Raw genomic sequence first — 22,248 nt, forward strand, 5'->3', positions numbered from 1 at the left:
TTCGGATATTGCTTAGCCAGCTCACCCAATCAAATAAGTCACTTCCTTGCAATAAATCTCTTAACATGTATCTCCTGCTGCTTGTTTCTCTGATTGAACCCTGACTGATACAGATTTTGGTTCCTGGAAGTAGAGTGCTGCTGTAACAAATAACAAATAACTAAAAACATGGAAACTGGTTTGGAATTGAGTAACAAGCATAGGCTGGAAGAATTGTAAAGAGCATGATGGAAAAGTCTTAGATTGCTTTGGACAGACTGTTAGTTGAAATACAAATGTTAATAACTCTGCTAGCAAAGATTCAGAAGGAAGTAAGTTGAGAAAGGAAGTATGGTTGAGAAAACATATACTGCCATGTAGAATACCTAAATCAAAACCTTAGGAGACTTGGTAGTAATATGGATGTGAAAGTCACTAATGATGAGGACTCAGAAAGAAATGAGGAAAATGTTATTGGAAACTGGAGGAAAGGGAATCCTTGCTACTTAGTGGCTGAAAACAGGTTCATTGTGTCCTGCAGTGGAAATGTGAGAGAAAAAGGACTTGTAAGCAATGAACTTGGATATTTAGCTGAGATTTCCAGGCATATGTTGAAAATGCAGCCTGGTTTCTTCTTGTTGCTTATAGTATAATGTGAGAAGGATAAAATAGATTGAGGGAAGGACTGTTAAGTAAAAAAGGAACCAGAATTTGATGAATTAAAAAATTCTCAGCCTATTCAGATTGCAAAAGATGCTAAAATTAGCAAAGAAAGCCAAGGATGTCACAGGTGTACACTATTTGTATTGGGCATACACACTGAGACAATACTATAATGAGATGAGATCTTTGAGGACCTTACATATATTTCTTATATGGGATGTCTGTAAATCTTTGGGGACCAGAGAGTGGACTATGATAGGGAGAATAATGGCCTCACAAAGTATCTATGTCCTAATCTCTGGATATCTTGTTATGTGGCAAAGGGGAATTTAAATTGCAGATGGAATTAAGGTTGATAATCAGCTGACCTTATAATAAGATTACTCTAAATTATCCAAGTGGGCTTGGAACCACAAGAACCTTTAATAAGTGCAAGTGGGAAGCAGAAAAGTATCAGAGTGATACTATGTGAAAAACTCTGAACCAGCTATTACTGAATTTGAAGATAGAAAGGAGCAACCAGTGAGAAAATGCAGATAGCCTCTAGAAGCTAGAAAGATGAGAAAATGTATTCTCCCTTGCTTCCAGAAAGGAATATAATTATATCTTAACTTTAGCCCAGTTTAACTTCAGACCTCCAGAAAGGTAAGATAATAAATTTGTGTCATAATTTGCTAATAGTAGCTATAGAACATGAATACAAATGGCTATCAACAGAGCTATTTCCAAGCCTATTTTTCTTTGCCTTCCTCTACTACAGGCCAAAATATTCATATTCCCATAATCTCTTGCAGATAGGAATGTCATATCACTCCATTATTGCTAATGATATAAAAGTGTAATTGGGAATTGGGCTTAAGGGAAATATTTTTAAAAGGGATAATCTGCTGTGGCATATTCCTTAGGATTTTGCCTGTTTTCCTTTTTCTTAATTGGCATTGGTATTGAGGAGTAAACTTTGAGCTGAAGCAGCCAACTTGCAACCATGAGATGAATACCATAGAACAAAGGTTATATATACCAAGTATGGTAAGATGGAAAGCCCCTGAATGCCTTACAGCATTGTCAAGTTACCACAACATCTCTATGCTACCTCCTCCCAAGCTTTATGTTTCACTTTATAAATAAACTCTTATGTGATTAAACAATTGTAGTCAGGTTTTCTGTTGATTATAGACAAATGCATTCCAAGCTGACATATCTCTTCTCTCCTTCTCCTGAGTAAGGTTGGCTCACACAGTTGTCTGATTAGGTCCTAGTTGTCTGTTTAAGATATATGACATGCTTGTCAAAAAAAAAAACAACTTTTACCTTCCCTTAGGTGTTACCAAGGGACAGTACTCTTGAGTTTCCATGGCTGACTTTATATCTTTATTCAATCATCTCTCAATCTGACTAATATAAACATGCACAAATAATTGAACTTCCAGAGGAATTTTCCTGGCTAGTAGCAACCCTGAAAATTGAGTTTTGGAAAACAGAATGAGAAAGTGACCTGATAAATGCCAGCTATACTTTTAAATCTGCATCAGTGGTGTCTTCACAAGATGACTAGAAGTTTATGAAACAAACCAGATTTGTTTAAGGTTTGTTTATTTATGAAACAAACCATTTGTTTCCCTCTCAAGCATGGAACTGGCACAGCCAAAAATTTTATTTAGTAAAATAAATTGACTACATGAGTCCTGAAACTCTTCATAAGCATATCAGCAATCTATATGTCCTGATAGAATATGCTTGATGAAAGGATCAGAAATTCTTGACAACTTTTTCAATATACAGAGATGTGTGTTTTCAGCCTTCAAGGTGTCAGTAGCCACTACTCTTTTCCTATCTTACTTTACAAGTACTTTATTGGTAAAGTGTAGAATTTAAAGGCATCTCCAAAGGCTTCCTACTTACATCTTTTTTGACTGATCTGGAATACCTTGAAAAGAGTGTTACTTCCAATTTATCAGCATAATCATGAAAAATAAATAAAAATATATCATTATACATGATGGAATTACCTCAAAAAGTTTTAGAATTCCTTAGCTCCACCCTGAGTGTTTGCATATTTGTGTATGCTTGTATTTGTGTGCATTTGTGTGTGTATGTATGTGGCAGGGGTGAGGGGGAGTAGCTTTAGCAAATGGTAGAGATGCTCTGCATGCAGAGATAATATACCAGAGTAACAATGCTTTTCCGTAGCTTTTTGATAGCTTTTCCACACTGTAAAAATGTTTTTTTTCCTTTAATGCATAAATGTATGTAATAGAATTGCCACTGGGGAGGGAAGTGTAAACCAGACTTGGTCATTTTTTCTCCAGTGAGCTCAGGAAAAAGTAAATTGTTGAATCAAATTGTTCATGTGTAGGGTTGGATCCTGTCTTTATTTAAAATATTGATGTTTTGTTTCATCATGAATTATTTCATTGTTTGACTTTTTAGAATATTGAATTAAGTAGTATCTATCTTTACTTCCTAAGTATTTTGTTGACCCATTAATTTTTCTTCTGAGTTGCTTACCTTCCCCTAGCCCTGGTCCTGTTGGTAGTTTCTATCTTGCAAGTTCAAATATCATCCCAGCAGTAGTGATGGTGGTCACAGCTGAAATCTGAGTGGTGAGATCTGAATCAAGTCTATTTCCATTCTGAACTTGAGGCAGTAGCAGCAACAGTAGAAGAATACAAAGATCCTAGGAGATGCGACAAACTGAAGTCCTGCAGACTGGGAACGGAAGAGCACCTGTATGGCTGTGATTCATCAGGCAAATTGTTTATCTGTTTTTCTTCCAGGTGGCATGCAACAGTGTGAAAATGTTATCTATTGGCTGGTTTCAGTTTGCATTGTTGAGCATTTTTGCATCTGTGTTCATGAGGGATATTTGTCTCTCTGTATATATATTTCACATTATCCTCTTGTCAGTTTTAGTTTCAGGGTTATACTGATCTCATAAAATGAGCTGACAATTCTTATTCCACCTCTGTTGTATGAAAGAGGTTTATAAGGTATTTATTGTTTCTTCTTTTTGTATTTGACAGAATTTACCATAGAAGCCATGTGTGGCTAGCATTCTCTTTGTGGGGCAATTTTGAATTGCAAATTCAACTTCTTAAGTAAATATGCTGCAGTTCCAGTTTTCTATTTCCACTTGTGTCAGTTGGTAACTTGTGTTTTTTAAACAGTTTGTCCATTTTATCTAAGATGGTAATGCATGAAGTTATTGACAATATTGTTATTATATTTTCAATATATTTAGGATCTGTAGTAGTACCCCTCTTTCATTTTTGGATGTTGGTAAATATGTTTTCTCTCCTTTTGCCTTTATCAGTATTGCAGTTAGTATAACAATTTTATGAATCATAATCATTTTTTTAAACCAGCCTTGTCTTTGTTATTTTCCTATTTCTGTTTCACTGATTTCTACTCATATGTTTTTCTTCTCTTATACCTACTTTGGGTTTAATTTTCTATTCTTTTTGTGGTTTCTCTGAAAGCTCAGATCATTGACTCTTTCCTAATACATATTAAAATGTAAAAAAATAAAAATTAAAGCTATAAATTTCTTGCTATGGATTAAGCTGCATTTCATGAATTTTGATACATTGTGATTTTATTAAGTTTGAATTTATCATTTCCCTGTTGATTTCTTCTTTGATTTGTTGCTTAACCAGAAGTATGACTTAATTTCCAAATATCTGGGGATATTATTTTGGATATCCCAAATAAGTCTGTTTTAGTCTGAGAACTTACTCTGTATAATTTCACTTCTTTAAACTTAATTGAGTTTTGCTTGTTATGTTGTTGTTATCTAACATGTGGGTTATCTTGATATGTTTTATATGTATGCTTGAAAGAAGTGTGTATTCTATAGTCGTGGTGTGTAGTATTCTGTAAATATCAAACCAAATTGCTTTCATAATGCTTAAATAGTCTTTATTCTTACCACATTTTCCTACATGTTCTATCAGTTACTGGGAGAAAAATGTTAATTCTTCATTTGTTAATTGTGGATGTGTCTATTCTTTCAGTTCTAGCATTTTTGTAACCTTATGTATTGTGAAGCTTTGTTGCTAGATGTGCGCATCATTAGAATTATTTTATCTTCATGATAAATTGACACTAATCATTATGAAATATCTCTTTTAGTTTCTAGTAATACTTTAAATCTGATATTAGTAGAGTTACCCATATTTCTTATGCTTGGGGTTTGTATAATATATAAATTTTCATCCTTTTGCTTTTATTCTGTCTTTATATTTTAAGTTCATCTTCGGTAAACTATTATGCATAGAGTTGGATCTTGCTTTTTTATCCAGTCTTATCATTTCTGCCTTTTAATAAGATAGTACATCCTATTTACATTTAATATAATTATTTCTATAATTGTGTCTGTTCTCCTTTGTTTGTTTTCTTTTGGCTCAATTCTGTAATTTTTGGTATTCCATTTTATATCCTAAATTGACTTTTTACTTATAACATTTTGGGATTGTATTTACTCTAAAAATAGGAATACACAACCTTTACTTATCACAGCCTACCTTAACTTAATATACTACTTCATCTATAATGTGAAAAGCTGCCTATTATGTAATTACCATCATTTTTGCCATAGCACAGATCAGTGCAAGACACAGGAGAGATATTTAAGAATTCATTTAGTGGAGGATCTCTGTAAATATGGTCAAATTGGAAAATACTTCAGAAAGACCTTGAAATCTACTATGTGGAAGGTATTTCAGACTGGAGAGATATATAATGAGAGTAATCAATATGGAAAAGTCTTCAGCCTGATTCCAAATTTAAATGTGTACAACAGAACTCATACTAAAGATAAATCCTGTGAATTCACTGGATCTGTGACAGCCTTCATTAATCATTCACTTGCTAAGACACACTGGACACAGTCCTAACAATATAAGGAATGTAGAAAACTTTTCAGCTTTTCTTTGTATCTTAGGACTCACGTGAAAATTCACATTGGAGAAGAGTACTATAAATATACAAAATGTAGGAAAGCTCTCATTCATTCTTCATGCACTGCTGTACATGTAAGAACTCACAGTGGAGACAGGCTTTATATTTACAGAATGTGAAAATGCCTTCCATTTCTTTCATCTCTAAGAAAATGTGAAAACTCTCACTGGAGAAAAATTCTGTGAAGGCAAAAAATGTGGGAAAATCTTCAACTGGCCCTCATTTTTTAGTTATACATGTGAGAATTCAAATTGAAAATATACCCAATGAATGTAAAAGAATATGAGAAAGTTTTATTTCTTCTATATCCCTTAAAGTACCTATAAGAACTCAAATTGGAAAGAAGTATTATGAATATAAGGAATGTGGGAAAACCTTCACTTATTCTTTTTTTTAAAACAGCTTAGACAATAGCACTTTAGTTGACAGTATATAAATTTCAAAAAAACATTTTTTGTAAGAAAAGAGCAATAATTAAGTATAGTCTTTACAAACAAGTTTCTCAGTAAATTCCAGAGTGCTTTAGATCCCTGTTTACTAAGACACATTTTCTATCATTCTCCTGGGCAAACTGTTTAACATTCACTAATTTTAAAAAAGACCCAGAGCAGATAGTAATCCCCTCCTTTCACTCCATGTTGGATTTTCACTAAACCTGAGTGAATCACCTAATGAAAATGATAAAAGACATTGCTTTACTCTCATACCCTCCGCCTTCCCATCTTGTTCCCTTTTATCTTTAGTCCTACTAACAGAAGATCTGTATGTAAAAGCTCATTCAAAACTATTTATTGGCAGAAAAGAATTGTTCATTTAAGTCATAAATCTAAATAACTCAGAAGATGTAAAGAAGACCAGTACAGTTTGTATTTTTATCTTCATGCTCTCCCTAGCCTTGCTGCAATTTGAGAAAGGAATTCTGTCCTTTGTGTCATTCTGGTGCCCGCCCTTAATTAGAAATCCTTCATTTGTTGATTCTTCCTGAGGCACACAGCACTGGACAGTTTTCCAACTCAGACCTTCACTTATTCTTCAAAGATTATTTGACAAGTGAGAAAACACTAGAAATGAGTTCTATACATGTAAGGAATGCACAGCTCCCTTCCTCTTTTAATTAACCATATAAGGACCAGTATTGGAGAGAGGCCCTATAATTGTAGACATGGTGACAGTTCTCTTGTTCTTCACATTTTACTGTACATGGGATACCATAAATTGGAGTGAAACTGTGTATATATGAAATGCAGGAGTGCCTTCATCTGTTCTCATCATTTAGGAAATTTGTGAGAACTCATACTGAAGAGAACTCTTATTAGTATTTGAAGTGCAGGAAAATCTTAATTTGTATCTAATTCTTGTAAAACCATGTGAATCCTAACACTTTAGTGAATATATGAGAACACATAAGAGAAACCATACCAGTGTGAAGAGTGTGGGAAAACCTTCAGGTCTTTCTCATTCTTTAGTCATCAAGTGAGAACTCATACTGGGAGACAGGAATTTGAAAAATATGGAAAATTCTTTAATTTTCCCTAATACTCCAAAAATATGTGAAAACTCACACTGGAGAGAAAACCCTATGAATGTGGGAAAACCTTCAGGTGCATCTCTTCTTTGTTATACATAAAGAAATTAATACCTGAAGAAAAATCTTTAAAATGCTGCAAATAGGGAATTGCTTTATCAGTGTCTCTCTCATCTTTGAAGTGGTACCCTAGCTTGTAACTTATAGTTTTCATTTGCTAATATAAACCTCTGTTAATAACACTCCTAGTACCCTTTCAGCTATTTCATATAACTTTCAATGTGTATTACTTTCATTGTGATTCGCATATGTGTACTGTGTCATTTCTACTGTGACATCTCAGAGTGAAGTAAAATGTATGTTTTAATATGCAAGTAAGTGTATTTGGAATTAGTTTTGTTATTGTTTCTACTTAATTTCCACTATATGCAATGCATGTGGTCCTTGTGATACTGACTTTGGTACTTATTGGAATTTTCTTTCTGCCCTACTATGTCAGACCCTGGGATTTGCCTACTGATACCTATTCTACCCTTCTTCCTTACTATGAAAACAGAAATTTTCAGGTTATTGACCTTTACTGTAGAGAGATGTATCTTTAGCATTTTTGTGGCTAGTATAGTAGGTAGCATTTGTTTTGGTTAATAAATAGGTGATGTAAATAAAAAATGTTCAAAGTTATCAAAAAAGGATGGTTTCATCAGACTTGGTAATTTAACCTTTTGTACTTTGCTCTTCTTTTAAGTTGGACACAACAATTCACGTTGAAAAGAGAGAACTTGGAACCATGAGAATAAAAGCTAGGGGATTTGATTGTGCTGGATTATGTTATATGAGGGTTAGAACTACTTTTTCTGGAATACTCTTTGCTGAATGGTTAGAATTGTATAAAAGAGGAGCCTCCTGAGATTTGAAATGCAAAAATGAAGAAGCCATTGATCTCAAAATGATGTGGATGTAGCAGACTGACAGATCCAAAACTTCAGAAGTTCCAGACTTCAAGCTTATCTTCCTGACTACTGTCTTTGTTGAATAACATCAATCCTGAGCCAAGCACAAGCACTTCAGTCCCCTCAGAGGTAGTGGTATCCACAGACATCTCCATGAGTCACCTTTTATGGTCCTACTTTGGCAGATAGACATGCACAGCTGTTTGAATTTCCTTGCAAACTCAAATCTGTCCATTCATACCACTGTTTAAGGATATTGTGTTTAAAGATTCTCCAGTCCTCTGATTACCTCTTCTCCACATTTGTGAAAGGTCTAATTTCTCTAATGAGCACATAGTTCTAATACTTCCAGTGGGTCTGTTTTCCTGAGTCATGAAATGTTACAGCAAAAGCAAGCAAATAAATGAATAACTTCGTTCCCCTGTTGCAACTGCTGAGTGGCTATCCTTGTTACCTATTTCCTGGACTCTTCCAGGAGAGAAATAAGCACCTTGCTGATTTGTGAAGCATGTTGTGGGAATTTTGTCTTAGTCAAAACTGAATGAAAGGGCTTCTCCGGTGGCTCAGTGGTAAAGAATATGCCTGCCAATGCAGGAGACACAGGTTTGATCTCTGGTCCGGGAGGATCCCACATGCCACAGAGCAGCTAAGCCCATGTGCCAAAACTGTGGAATCTGTGCTCTAGAGTCTGGGAGCCACAACTGCTGAGCCCATGTGCCACAGCTACTGAAGTCTGAACACCTGAGAGCCTGTAGTCCACAACAAGAGAAGCCATCTCAATGAGAAGCCCACACACTACAATGAAGAGTAGCCGCTTCTTACCACAACCAGAGAAAAGTCTGTGCAGCAACAAAGACCCTGCACAGTCATAAATAAATAAATTTGTAAAACAAAAACAAAACTTCAAAACTGAATGAAATTCCTGAATGACACAGTATCATTAAATTAAAACTATTAACATAATTCACCATACTAACAAAATAAAGAACATATATATGATTATCTCAATAAGTGCATAGGAAGTCCTTGAAGAATACAAAATGCATTTTATGAAAACTTTCAAGACACTAGAGAATGGGAACACCCTTACTATTGTTAAAAAATAAAACTACAAAAATCCTAAAACTAACATCATACTCACTGGTAAGGTATTGAATGCTTCCCCATAATAGTAAGAGACAAAGCCAGAAAGTTCTCACTCTTTCTGTTCAACATTATTTTGTTTAAATATTTATTTACTTATTTGTCTGTACCAGGTCTTAGTTTTGGCTCTCCAGATCTTTGATCTTCATTGTAGCATGTGGGATCTTTAGTTGTGGCATGCAAACTCTTAGTTATGGCATGTGGGATCTAGCTCCCTAACCAGGGATCCAACCTGGACCCCTTGCATTAGGAGTGCAGAGTCTTAGCCACAGGACCACCAGGGAAATACCCTGTGGGACGTCTGTACAAGAAACAACAGGTAGATAATTTTATAGCAGGAACAGAAAGGAGCTAAACTGTTAGGAGATCAAGAGCTCACACATTTCCCATCCTTGGGGCAAGGGAGACACTACACATACACAAAAGGCTTCACAGGGTCAACAAGGCAGGGGATGCAGACTATAGTAAGTCTTGCTATCCCCCTCCCATATGCCTTTGCCGTGAAATCCATCTTGACTGAGGGATGTTTGTGTACCTAGAGGAAGGTCCTGCGACAGATTAACCAGGGGGTTCAAAACAAGACAACTGGCCAAGAAGGGGACAAAGCCCCAGAAGACTGCCCCATAATAAAGGATTTAAACTTCCCAGAGGCACGACTCTAGCACTCTCTCAGTGGGCTTGCCCATATGTCTTTATGCATCTATTGTGTTTTTCTAGTAAATACTCTTTCCTCTATATCTTCTGTCTCCTTGTCTGATTCTTCCTTTCAAGACAAGGGTGGGGACTTAGATTCTACCCGCTGGCCCCTGTGGTCTAGCAGTGAAGATTCCTGGTTTCCACACAGGTGACCAGGGTTCAATTCCAGCTGGAAATTAAGTTCTGTCTCTTCCAACTGCTGCTTACTGCAAGCTAATGCTCACTGTTGTGTGTGTCCAAACTCATTCTGAGTATTGCATCTACCACCAGGTAAGTGAAGTCCAGGCCAGAACCAGTGTCTACTCCTGTCTGGATCCATCTGTATCACCACAGGGGTATCAGTGTCAGTCATCTGTGTCCAAGAGTCTTCCCACCGGTAAGCTGGCCACACAGCTGTCTGCACTGTCGGTGTATTCTGGTGGCAGATAGAACAGTTCTTGTGACTTCCCAGGTGGCACCAGTGGTAAAGAACCTGCCTGCCAATGCAGGAGACACAAGAGACTCAGGTTCAATCCCTGGGTCAGGAAGATCCCCTGGAGAAGGGAATGGCAACCCACTACAGTATTCTTGCCTGGAGTATTGCATGGACAGAAGAGCCAAGTGGGCTACAGTCCATGGGGTCACAAAGAGTTGGACACAACTCAGTGACTTTCACTTTCACTTGTTTGACAATACTAGGTAGGGGAAATGTTCCCCAGTCAGATTCAGTATCCATCTCCCACATAGAAGCTGGTTAAAAAAAAAGGCCTATTCACATAAAGCCTATTTAAGCATACTGATTCTCCTACAAGTTTTACAGTAATTCCAACAACTCATATGTTCCTAACTGTAGCTTCGATTAGGACTTCATCCACAGGTTTTGATTTTACAGTACTAGGTAGGGGAAATGTTCCCCCTGCCAAACATAATATGCACTCCCATAAAACATTCAGGTAAAACTGACACTTCTTTACATAATTCTAACTTTCATAATCCTATCAATGATTATTAGGTAATCTTAATATAATTGTAGCCTGGGTTAGGGCTTCACCAGTGGGCTTTGATACCACAGCTGAGTCCTGGAAACTTCTCTTTTCTGGCCCCTGACCATTTTACCCTCTCCAGTGCAAAGTTGTTGGGTCCCCAGTGAGGGGTTGAGACAAGGGACCCTGGGCCTTTTGTTAATCTTCATCTTGTAAATCTGACTGCCCACTGCCCTGTGAAATTGCTGGTCAGATTTCTCATTTTAATTTCTACCTTTGACTTTTAAATTTTTTTCCAAACAGGTGGAGTGGACTCCTTTGGGGCCCTTTAATTTGGGAGGGCATCCAACATTAAAAGGGATCCAAATGGTGGATCCTTTTGGCCCACCCACCCACCCCTAGGCTGTGCTATGTTAAAGCTTTTGTTTTAACCCCATCAGTGTCCATTTTATTCACTCATTTTTAAATAACCGTCTAAGGATTTCTATTCTACTGTAATGAGTCCTATGACTCTCCTTTGTTTCCTCTTTGTTTTGCGTCTGTCAATATTCACTTCATTCATCTTACTACTTCAGTTCAGTTCAATCGCTCAGTCGTGTCCAACTCTTTGCAACCCCATGAACCACAGCACGTCAGGCCTCCCCGTCCATCACCAACTCCTGAAGTTCACCCAAACTCATGTCCATTGAGTCAGTGATGCCATCCAACCATCTCATCCTCTGTCGTCCCCTTCTCATCCTGCCCTCAGTCTTTCCCAGCACCAGGGTCTTTTCAAATGAGTCAGCTCTTTGCATGAGGTGGCCAAAATATTGGAGTTTCAGCTTTAACATCAGTCCTTCCAATGAATATTCAGGACTGATCTCTTTTAGGATGGACTGGTTGGATCTCCTTGAGTCCAAGGGACTCTCAAGAGTCTACTCGTTCAAAAGCATCAATTCTTCGGCGCTCAGCTTTCTTCACAGTCCAACTCTCACATCCATACATGACCACTGGAAAAACCATAGCCTTGACTATATGGATCTTTGTTGACAAAGTAATGTCTCTGCTTTTCAATATGCTGTCTAGGTTGGTCATAACTTTCCTTATTACTTAGTAACTATTTAAAATGTTCTACCTTGTTGGGAAGAGTCGTGTGACTCCCCCCCCCTTTGCCTCTTACATTCTCTTGTTAATTACCTTAATTTTTTATTAGCATCTATAAGATCCAGTGAGGGGAAGATGAAATAGAAAATTTTATAAGGTTTCCTGAACTTCTTTTTGCAACGACAGGATTGTTGGGCCCTAAAGAAGGCTGCAAATCCTGGAAGATGATGCTGTGAAATTGCTTTACTCAATATGCCAGCAAATTTGGAAAACTCAGCATTGGCCACAGGACTGGAAAAGGTCAGTTTTCATTCCAATCCCAAAGAAAGGCAATGCCAAAGAATGCTCAAACTACCGCACAATTGCACTCATCTCACACGCTAGTAAAGTAATGCTCAAAATTCTCCAAGCCAGGCTTCAGCAATACGTGAACCGTGAACTTCCAGATGTTCAAGCTGGTTTTAGAAAAGGCAGAGGAACCAGAGATCAAATGCCAACATCTGCTGTATCAGAAAAAGCAAGAGAGTTCCAGAAAAACACCTATTTTTGCTTTATTGGCTATGCCAAAGCCTTTGACTGTGGGGATCACAATAAACTGGAAAATTCTGAAAGAGATGGGAATATCAGGCCACCTGACCTGCCTCTTGAGAGACCTATATGCAGGTCAGGAAGCAACAGTTAGAACTGGACATGGAACAACAGACTGGTTCCAAATAGGAAAAGGAGTACATCAAGGCTGTATATTGTCACCCTGCTTATTTAACTTATATCCAGAGTACATCACGAGAAATGCTGGGCTGGAAGAAGCACAAGCTGGAATAAAGATTTCCAGGAGAAATATCAATAACCTCACATATGCAGATGACACCACCCTTATGGCAGAAAGTGAAGAGGAACTAAAAAGCCTCTTGATGAAAGTGAAAGTGGAGAGTGAAAAAGTTGGCTTAAAGCTCAACATTCAGAAAACGAAGTTCATGGCATCCGGTCCCATCACTTCATGGGAAATAGATGGGGAAACAGTGGAAACAGTGTCAGACTTTATTTTGGGGGGCTCCAAAATCACTGCAGATGGTGATTGCAGCCAGGAAATTAAAAGATGCTTACTCCTTGGAAGGAAAGTTATGACCAACCTAGATAGCATATTCAAAAGCAGAGACATTACTTTGCCGACAAAGGTCCTTCTAGTCAAGGCTATGGTTTTTCCAGTGGTCATGTATGGATGTGAGAGTTGGACTGTGAAGAAAGCTGAGCACTGAAGAATTGATGCTTTTGAACTGTGTTGTTGGAGAAGACTTTTGAGAGTCCCCTGGACTCAAGGAGATCCAACCAGTTCATTCTAAAGGAGATCAGTCCTGGGTGTTCACTGGAAGGACTGATGCTAAAGCTGAAACTCCAATACTCTGGCCACCTCATGTGAAGAGTTGACTCATTGGAAAAGACTCTGATGCTGGGAGGGATTGGGCGGAGGAGGAAAGGGGGACGACAGAGGATGAGATGGTTGGATGGCATCACCGACTCAATGGACATGAGTTTAGGTGAACTCCAGGAGCTGGTGATGGACAGGGAGGCCTGGTGTGCTGCAATTCATGGGGTCACAAAGAGTCAGACACGACTGAGTGACTGAACTGAACTGAACTGAAAGAAGGCTGGGCCTCAAAGAATTGATGTTTTCAAACTATGGTGCTGGAGAAGCCTCTTGCGAGTCCCTTCCAGACAGTAAGGAGATTAAACCAGTCAATCCTAAAGGAAATGAACCCTGAATATTCATTGGAAGGACAGATGCTGAAGCTCCAATACTTAGGCCACCTGATGCCAAGTGCCAACTCATTGACAAAGACCTTGAGGCTGGGGAAGATTGAGGGCAGGAGGAGAAGAGAGAGACAGAGGATGAGATGGTTGGATGGCATCACCAATTCAATGGACAAGAATGTGGGCAAACTCCAGGCGATGGTGAGGGACAGGGAGACCTGGCATGCTACAGTTCATGGGGTGGCAAAGAGTTGGACATGACTTGGTGACAGAACAACCACCACCACCGTGAAGACATAATAACTCTAAATGTGTAATGCACTTATCAACTGAACAACAATAGGATTATAGGGGATGCCCATGTGAAGGGGTCCCTTTAACCACAGAATTTATGATGAGCTGGGTAATGGGCATATTCAGTGGGTGTATATCCTACTCATTAAAAGGCTAGTCCCACACAGCTTGCATATGAAGCATATCAGCTGCTTTATCTGAAGTTTTCCACTTGGCATTCACAGGAGGAGAGAAATTATCCCCCATCTCAGGATAAACAGACCTTAGAGTGGCTTTTATCCAGTCCATCAGGCTGGCTGTTCCCCCAGGAATAACCTCCTGTGTATCTGGATCACATATAATCATCTGTGATTGTTCCATAGTGATGCATGGGCCCTGTTTCAATACAAACATACTCTCCCATTTTGCAGCACTCAAAACCAAAGACATAGCCCCCAAACTAGTTACTCCTGCAATTTATTTCAGTGAAGATTCTTCAGGAACTTGATGGTCTACAGAATCAAACAGTTCCTTCACACTATAATCCTGGTATCAGGAGCTTCTTGGTTTTGTCCTTTTCCCCATGTTTACTGGGGGACTCATCTTTCAGTGTCATATCTTTTTGTTCTTTGATACAGTTCACGAGGTTATCATGGCAAGTATACTGGGGTAGTTTGCCATTTCCTCCTCCAGTGAATCATGTTTTGTCAGAATTCTCCATTGTAACCCGTTCGTCTTGGGTGGCCCTACACGGCATGGCTCATAGCTTCATTGAGTTTCGCAAGCCCCTTTGCCACGACAATGCAGTGATCCATGAAGGCAGAACGCCAAAGAATTGATGGCTTCAAACTGTGGTGTTGGAGAAGACTCCTGAAAGTTCCTTAGATGGCAAGGAGATCACACCAGTCAATCTTAAGGGAAATCAACCCTGAATACTTGTTGGAAGGACTGATGCTGAAACTGAAGCTCCAGTATTTTTGTCATCTGATGCGAACAGCCAGCTCATTGGAAAAGTCCCTGATGCTGGGGAAGATTGAGGTCAGAAGGAGAAGAGGGCATAAGAGGATGAGATGGCTGAATGGCATGACCAATGCAAAGGACATGAACTTGGGCAACCTTTGGAGATGGTGAGAGACAGGGAAGCCTGCTGCAGTCCATGGAGTTGCAAAGAGTCGGACACGACTGGGCAACTAAACAAGAACATGTTTACTACCTTCTTGGTAACTGGAGGTCTTTTTGAGGCTAGCGGCCCAAGCTCAAACTTGCTGAAATCTGAGTTTGGACCAGCATCAAGATCTAACCCAGCATTATCTTTTAGTTTAGCTATTACAGATAACAATAACCAAGGAATTATATGTCTAGTATGCCTCTTGTTATTATGCACTTTCTTATACACCCAGTGATTCCACTCCTCAGGATTTGGATCCGTCTCTAAATACCTTTGGTAACTTTTACCTCTCTGACTGACTACGGCAAACTGCTGCTCATACCATGGGTGACCATGTGACTCGGGAATCAAAGGCTCTTCATCCTCTGCCCTTCACGCTTTCTATTCCCAAACCACATGTTTCCATAAGCCAGGGCTAACCTAGCAAATCCCACTTCATTGACACCAACTGTTTTGTGTTCTGAGCACCCAGTTTCAATGTGGGAAGAGGGAGTTTTTCTCCACACCTCCAACGAGCAATGTTCCAACACCAGCTAGGTTTTCTACAAGTCAAGTCATTTCTGACACTATCTCCACTGATACAGCATTAGATTCCACAGATTGAGAGTTCTTACCCTCTAATTACATGGCTGATTTACCTGGCAACCAGTACCCTATCCATAGGTGCTGGTTAAAAGTTTTGCCAAAAGAACACGGTGCTCATAGGAAAAACCCTCTTCCAACAGTACAAGAGATGACTCTACACATGGACATCACCAGATGGTCAACACCAAAATAAGATTTATTATATTCTTTGCAGCTGAAGATGGAGAAGCTGAATACAGTCAGCAAAAACATGACCTGGAGCTGATCGTGGTTCAGATCATGAACTCCTTATTGCAAAATTCAGACTTAAATTGAAGAACACAGGGAAAACCGCTGGGCTTCCCTGGTAGCTCAGCTGGTAAAAAATCTGCCTGCAATGCAGGAGAGTGGTTCAATTCCTGGGTTAGGAAGATCCCCTGGAGAAGGAATAGGCTACCCACTCCAGAATTCATGGCCTTCCCTGGGGCTCAGACAGTAAAGAATCCACCTGCAATACAGGAGTCCTGGGTTTGATCCTTAGGTTGGGGAGATTCCCTGGAGGAGGGCATGGCAAACGATTCCAGTATTCTAGACTGGAGAATCCCCATGGACAGAGGAGCTTGGCAGGCTACAATCCATGAGGCCACAAAGTCAGACACGACTGAGTGACTAGGCACAGTATAGACAGGGAAAACCACTAGGCCATTCAGGTATGACCTAGTCAAATCCCTTATGATTATACAGTAGAAGTGACAAATAGATTCAAGGGATTAGATCTCATAGATAGCGTGCCTGAAGAACTATGAACAGAGGTTCGTAACATTGTACCGGAAGCGGTGATCAAAATCATCCCCAAGAAAAAGAAATGCAAAAAGGCAAAATGGTTGTTTGAGGAGACCTTACAAATAGCTGAGAAAAGATGAGAAATGAAAAGCAAAGGAGAAAAGGAAAAATATTCCCATCTGAATGCAGAGCAACAGAGAATAGCTAGGAGAGATAACAAAACCTTTTTGAGTGAATAATGCAAAGAAATAGAGGGAAACAATAGAATGGGAAGGACTAGAGATCTTGTCCAGAAAATTAGAGATACCAAGGGAACATTTCATACAAAGATGGGTACAATAAAGGACAGAAATGGTATGGACCTAACAGAAGCAGAAGATATTAAGAAGAGGTGGCAAGAATACACAGAAGAACTGTACAAAAAAGATCTTCATGATCCAGATGACAACAATGGTGTGATCACTCACCTAGAGCCAGACATCCTGGAGTGTGAAGTGGGCCTTAGAAAGCATCACTATGAAGTTAGTGGAGCTGACAGAATTTCAGTTGAGCTATTTCAAATCCTAGAAGATGATGCTGTTAAACTGCAGCACTCAGTATGTCAGCAAACTTGGAAAACTCAGCAGGACTGGAAAAGGTCAGTTTTCATTCCAGTCCCAAAGAAGGGCAATGTCAAAGAATGTTCAAACTACCGCACAACTGCAATCATTTCACACACTAGCAAAGTAATGCTCAAAATCCTTCAAGCTAGACTTCAGCAGTATGTGAACCAAGAACTTCCAGATGTAAAAGTTGGATTTAGAAAAGGCAGAGGTATCAGAGATAAAACTGCCAACATCCGCTGGATCATAGAAAAAGCTAGAGAATTCCAGAAAAACAACTACTTCTGATTCATTGACTATGCCAAAGCCTTTGACTGTGTGGATCACAACAGACTCTGGAAAACTCTTAAAGAGATAGGAATTCCAGACCACCTGACCTGCCTCCTGCAAAACCTGTATGCAGGTCAAGAAGCAACAGTTAGAACCAGATGTGGAAAAATAGACTGGTTCCAAATTGGAAAAGGAGTGATCCAGGCTCTATCTTGTCACCCTGCTTATATAACTTATATGCAGAGTACATCATGCAAAATGCTGGGCTGGATGAAGCACAAGCTGGAATCAAGACTGCCAGGAGAAATATTAACCTCAGACATGCAGATGATACCACCCTTATGCCAGAAAGCAAAGAGGAATTAAAGAGCCTCTTGATGAAGGTGAAAGAGGAAAATGATAAAAGCTGGCTTAAAACTCAACATTCAAAAAACCAAGATCATGGCATCTGGCCCCATCATTTCATAGCAAAAAGATGGGGAAACAATGGAAACAGTGACAGACTTTATTTTCTTGGGCTTCAAAATCACTGCAGATGGTGACTGCAGCCATGAAATTAAAAGACACTTGCTCTTTGGAAGAAAAGCAATAACAAACCTAGACAGCATATTAAAAAGCAGAGACATTACTTTGCCAACAAATGTCTGTCTAGTCAAAGCTATGGTTTTTCCAGTAGTCGTGTATGGATGTGAGAGCTGGACAGTAAAAAAGGCTGAGCAACAAAGAACTGATGCCTTTGAACTGTGGTGCTGGAAAAGACTTTTAAGAGTCCCTTGGACAGCAAGGAAATCAAACCAGTCAATCCTGAAAGAAATGAACCCTGAATATTCATTGGAAGGACTGATGCTGAAGCTGAAGCTCCAGTAATATGGCCACCTGATCGAAAGAGCTAACTAACTGGAAAAGACCCTGATGCTGAGAAAGACTGAAGGTAGGAGGAGAAGTGGGCGACAGAGGATGAGACAGTTAAATGGCATCACCAACTCAATGAACATGAGCAAACTCCTAGAGATGGTGGAGGACCGGGAAGCTTGGTGATCTGCAGTCCATAGGGTCACAAAGAGTCAGACAAGGGACAAAACTCAGTGACTGAACAACAAAAAGACACCTCATTGACATAACAAAAGACACCTTTATTGCTCTCTTGGGAAATTTCAACAGTGTAAGGGGCTATATCAGAAACCAAGAAGAAAGACCAAATATGTATTTCCTATTATCAGTCACAATGTCCAGCTTTCCTGGTGGTTCAATGGTAAAGAATCTGCCTGCCAAGGTAAGTTACTTGGGTTTGATCCCTGGTCCCAGAATATCCCTGTTCTGGTGGAGCAACTAAGCCCATGCACCACAACTACTGGGCCCAAGTGCTGCAACTACTGACGCCTGAGTGCCTAGGACCGTGCTCCACAACAACAAAAGCCACTGCAATGAGAAGCCCGGGCACTGCACGGAAAGGTAGGCCCCACTTGCCACAATTAGAGAAAAGCCCTTGTAGCAACAAAGATCCAGTGCAACCAAAAATAGAATAAATAAATGAAAATGATTTTTAAAACATCACGTCACACTGGATGAGAGACATGTTTGCAGAACTCTCTCAGAATGGGACACAGAATATGGAGATATATGTGCATCAAATGAATGCTCACTAATGTTCAACAATGCAGTTGTGAATTTTAGTACTGAAATTGAAAAGAAGGTCAATTATGTGGCTTTTTACTTCAAAAAAACACATCTGCTTACTGTATGCAGGCATAGATCTACCCATAAGATATCAAATAGCCCTTTCTCCAACTATACCAATATTTGGTGGTAAATGAACCTAAAATCTTAAAGCCCTTGACTCTTCTGAATCCTCCGGCCAACGTAAGACTTGTAACTACTTGCCAGAGGAAAGCAGTATCCCCTTTCCTGGAAACCATACAACACATTTACGAGGCAGGTGCTTTACAAAATGACACTTGTTCTTAACATCTCTCCTTTTTTTTTTTTTAAAGAAACTGTTTATTTTCTGTCAACCTATTTCCATTTTAAGAGTATGTGGGGGCTTCCCCAGTGGCTCAACAGTAAAGAATCCACCTGCCCAATGCAGGAGACGAGGGTTCCATCCCTGGTCTGGGAAGATCCCACATGCTGTGGAGCAACTAAGCCCATGAGCCACAACTATGGAGCTTGTGCTCTAGAGCCCTGGAACCACAACTCCGGAAGCCCGAATGCCCTAGAGCCTGTGTTCCACAAGGGAAGCCACTGCAATGAGAAGCCCAACCATCGCAACTAGAGACTAGTGCCTGCTCCCTACAGCTAAAGAAAAAGCCCACACAGCAACAAAGACCAAGCACAGCCAAAATTAATAAATGAATAAATTACTTTTTAAAAGTTGTGGAAGAACAACTTAAGACCACTCAGTGGTTGCTCCTACCCATTCAGCGGCTTGACAGGTGGGAGCTACAGACCAGTGTGCAGTGGCAGGCTGAGCACTCCAGTCTTCAGTGGGGAACCGCTGCGCTGAGTTCCTGCATGCCTTTGGACCAGTTCAGCCCTCAGTTTGAGTAGCAGTGAACTCAGTGAGCAAATGAACTGGTGAATGAACCGAGCAGTCCATTCACGCTGAAATTCCTCCTTGGTCACAGCCTTCTCAGCTGCCACCTATTATTCCTTTTCAAACTCTTCAGGACCTCTGTAGAAGCAGAGATCAGGCATGACTTCCCATGGGTGTTCCCAGGAGATGATGCCACACATGCACAGAACTTCCCAGGTCTGCAACCACCACCACATCAGGCCCACTGAGCGAGCTCCCTTGTTGTTGTCGTTGTTCATTCAGTCATGCCCAACTCTTTGCAACCCCATGGATGACAGCACATCAGGCTTCCCTGTCCCTCCGTATCTTCCAGAGTTTGCTCAAACTCATGTCCATTGAGTCGATGATGCCATCCAACCATTTCATCCTCTGCCGCCCCATTCTCCTCTTGCAGGATGGCAATGTCCGCATAACACAGAGGAGAGTCTGTTACACAGAGCAATGGTAGGTAGGTTAATGTAGGAGGCATCTGTGAGAGGCTGGTGGTCAGCCCTGGGATCAGTAACTAACTGAAGTCTTGGCTCCTGGAAGGCTGCCTGGATCTGGTTAGTGAAAGTTCCAGGACTGAAGTGGCCTGTAATAGGAATAGCTCCAGTGGCAGCAACAAACCAGCACAGCTCTTTGGCTAGTATTCCTGGAGGATGTGACACTGACATCAGCTGGGGTTTCAAAGGCAACAATGGCACAAGCTGCCAACAGAAGCTTCTCCCAAGTTCTCTTCAGATTTATGATGTAGACGCCATAACTTTTCCTTCTGTAGGTGTACTGTTCCATTTGGAAGTCAAGGTTGATGCCACCTACGTGGGTTCCCACTGCAAGGAATTTGAGGACACCACCCTCCTCCATTTGCAGGACATCAAGGACAGCAAACATTGTGAAAGTTTCCGTTTACATTACAGTGGGAATCCAAAACGCCATATGGATCCCTGTCTTAGTAGTGTGAAAAAATCAATATCTCTCCTTCTAATCCACATTCCTTAGGCTATGACCTATGGAAAAGCACACTTTCCATTCTAGAGGAGATCACTTTCTCAGAAGCAATTGCAAGACCTGACCAAATGTACAAGAGGATCCAGGGAAACATAAGAGAATGGATTTTGAGAGTATTGGACTAGGGCACATAATACAAAGCTGGATATGACAGAATTAAATGACATGGAGAACTTGTCCATGACTTGGGATTTAAGCTTCTGGCAAGGATACTTGAACCAGATCCTAATACTTTGGCCAGAAAGATCAATGGTTCTTTGAGGATTAGACAGAATGAATAGCTAATAAATGTAGTAGAGATATGAAATATCCTCAGACATAGTATGGAAGAGAATATAAGAAGGCTCAAAGAGGTGAGGATGTTAGAATAGATTGACTGTATAAAACCTGAGAACCCCAAAATTATGTTCTCTAAGATGGCCCAGAAGTGAGGCTTCTAATGAGAAAAATACTGACATCTTTGTGAAGCTCAGTGGGTAGCTATCCCTTATAGACAAGGGTTGGTGGTACTGATGCTGGCAAAGAACTGAGCTCTCTGGCATGAGTAAGAATAATGAGATTTCAGAATAACAGAGGCCAAATAGCTCCACATAACTATTAGTGGCAAAGCAGATTTAACTACTGTGGTATCAGCAAGACCACCATGGCAATCAAGGTGTTTTTACACATGGGGATTGTGGCTATGCCTAATAAATCAATGTGTTCCTGGGAGCAAGAAAGACAAGAAAATAAATGTAGCTTGTCTTGTTTTGTAAATATATTTGAGAGTTGGTGTACAGCTACTGCACCTTTGAAGGTGGCACTAGTGGCAAAGAACATGCCTGCCAATGCAGGAGACTTAGGAGACAAGAGTTGGATCCCTGGGTCGGGAAGATCCCCTGGAGGAGAGCACGGCAACCCACTCCAGTATTCTTGCCTGGAGAATCTCATGGACAGAGGAGCCCGATGGGCTACAGTCCATGGGATCACAGAGTTGGACATGATTGAGTCGACTTAGCAGGCAACATGCACAGCTATTACAATGGAACACTGTAGTTCCTCACTCTGTGTTTAGATATATCAGGTCACATACCAGAGCCTGTTAGAAGGAGAAGATAACACTCCTTAAAGAAGGGCAATGCCACTGCAACTAAAGACTCTAAGTGTTCCTTCTGTTGTTGTTTGGTTGCTAAGTCATGTCTGACTCTTTGGCAACCCAGTGACCACCAGGATCCTCTGTCCATGGGATTTCTCAGGCAAGAGTACTGGAATGGGTTGCCATTTCCTTCTCCAGAGCATCTTCCTGACCCAGAGATTGAGGCTGGGTCTCCTGCCTTG

The 22,248-nt window shown here is 40.1% G+C and overlaps 1 pseudogene; it reads right to left on the minus strand.

Moving 5' to 3' along the window:
- Positions 1 to 19,755: 19,755 nt before the first annotated feature.
- On the minus strand, positions 19,756 to 20,814 carry LOC128051293 (40S ribosomal protein SA-like; annotated as a pseudogene).
- Between the last annotated feature and the right edge of the window lie 1,434 nt (positions 20,815 to 22,248).

Source organism: Budorcas taxicolor, chromosome 7 (genome assembly GCF_023091745.1).
Source record: "Budorcas taxicolor isolate Tak-1 chromosome 7, Takin1.1, whole genome shotgun sequence".
Classification (NCBI taxonomy): domain Eukaryota; kingdom Metazoa; phylum Chordata; class Mammalia; order Artiodactyla; family Bovidae; genus Budorcas; species Budorcas taxicolor.